Genomic DNA, 2,243 nt, shown 5'->3' with positions numbered 1-2,243 from the left:
CTGGAGTGGGGGGTGGGGTGGGAGGGATGGGGTGACTTGGTGATGGACATTGGGGACGGTATGTGCTCTGGTAAGCGCTGTGAATTGTGCAAGACTGTTGAATCTCAGATCTGTACCTCTGAAACAAATAATGCAATATATGTTAAGAAAGAAAAGAAGAAGAAGAAGAATGTAGCAGGAGGGGAAGAATGAAGGGGGGGAAATCGGAGGGGGAGAGAACCATGAGAGACGATGGACTCTGAAAAACAAACTGAGGGTTCTAGAGGGGAGGGGGTTGGGAGGATGGGTTAGCCTGGTGATGGGTATTGAGGAGGGCACGTTCTGCATGGAGCACTGGGTGTTATGCACAAACAATGAATCATGGAACACTATATCTAAAACTAATGATGTATGGGGATTAACATAACAATAAAAAAAATTTTTTTTTTAAAATGGAGGCTCTAACTGCTAGGATAAATGAGGCAGAAGAGAGAATCAGTGATATAGAAGACCCCATGATGGAAAATAAGGAAGCTGAGAAAAAGAGAGATAAACAGCTACTGGATCACGAGGGCAGAATTCGAGAGATAAGTGAAACCATAAGACGAAACAACATCAGAATAATTGGGATCCCTGAAGAAGAAGAAAGAGAGAGAGGGGCAGAAGGTATATTGGAGCAAATTATAGCAGAGAACTTCCCTAATTTGGGGAAGGAAACAGGCATCAAAATCCAGGAGGCACAGAGAACCCCCCTCAAAATCAATAAAAAGAGGTCAACACCCTGACATCTAATAGTAAAACTTAGAGTCTCAGAGACAAAGAGAAAATCCTGAAAGCAGCTCGGGACAAGCGATCTGTAACCTACAATGGTAGAAACATTAGATTGGCAACAGACCTACCCACAGAGATCTGGCAGGCCAGAAAGGACTGGCATGATATCTTCAGAGCACTAAATGAGAAAAATATGCAGCCAAGAATACTATATCCAGCTAGGCTGTCATTGAAAATAGAAGGAGAGGAAAAAAGCTTCCAGGGCAAACAAAAACTAAAGGAATTTGCAAACACGAAACCAGCCCTACAAGAAATCTTGAAAGGGGTCCTCTAGCAAAGAGAGAGCCTAAAAGTAACATAGACCATAAAGGAACACAGACAATATACAGTAACAGTCACCTTACAGGCAATACAATGGCACTAAATTCATCTTTCAATAGTTACCCTGAATGTAAATGGGCTAAATGCCCCAATCAAAAGACACAGGGTATCAGATTGGATAAAAAACCAAGACCCATCGATATGCTGTCTGCAAGAGACTCATTTTAGACCCAAAGACAACCCCAGATTGAAAGTGAGGGGGTGGAAAACCATTTATCATGCTAATGGACACCAAAAGAAAGCTGGGGTGGTAATCCTTATAGCAGACAAATTAGATTTTAAACCAAAGACTATAATAAGAGATGAGGAAGGACACTATATCCTACTTAAAGGGTCTATCCAACAAGAAGATCTAACAATTGTAAATATCTATGCCCCTAACATGGCAGCAGCCAATTATATAAGCCAATTAATAACAAAAGCAAAGAAACACATTGACAACAATACAATAATAGTTGGGGACTTTAACACCCCCCCTCACTGAAATGGACAGATCATCTAAGCAAAAGATCAAGGAAATAAAGACTTTAAATGACACATTGGACCAAATGGACTTCACAGATATATTCAGAACATTCCATCCAAAAGCAACAGAATACACATTCTTTTCTAGTGCCCATGGAACATTCTCCAGAATAGATCACATCCTAGATCACAAATCAGGTCTCAACTGGTACAAAAAGATTGGGATCATTCCCTGCATATTTTCAGACCACAGTGCTTTGAAACTAGAACTCAATCACAAGAGGAAAGTCGGAAAGAACTCAAAAACAGGGAGGCTAAAGAGCATCCTACTAAAGAATGAATGGGTCAACCAGGAAATTAAAGAAGAATTTAAAAAATTCATGGAAACAGATGAAAATGAAAACACAACTGTTTAAAATCTTTGGGATGCAGCAAAGGCAGTCCTAAGAGGAAGGTATATAGCAATACAAGCCTTTCTCAAGAAACAAGAAAGGTCTCAAATACACAACCTAACCCTACACCTAAAGGAGCTACAGAAAGAACAGCAAATAAAGCCTAAACCCAGCAGGAGAAGAGAAATAATAAAGATCAGAGCAGAAATCAATGAAATAGCAATCAAAAGAACAGTAGAACAGATCAACGAACCT

The sequence above is a fragment of the Phoca vitulina genome, unplaced genomic scaffold, assembly GCF_004348235.1.
Source record: "Phoca vitulina isolate PV1807 unplaced genomic scaffold, GSC_HSeal_1.0 scaffold419, whole genome shotgun sequence".
Lineage (NCBI taxonomy): Eukaryota > Metazoa > Chordata > Mammalia > Carnivora > Phocidae > Phoca > Phoca vitulina.
Note: the sequence above shows the minus strand (reverse complement) of the source record.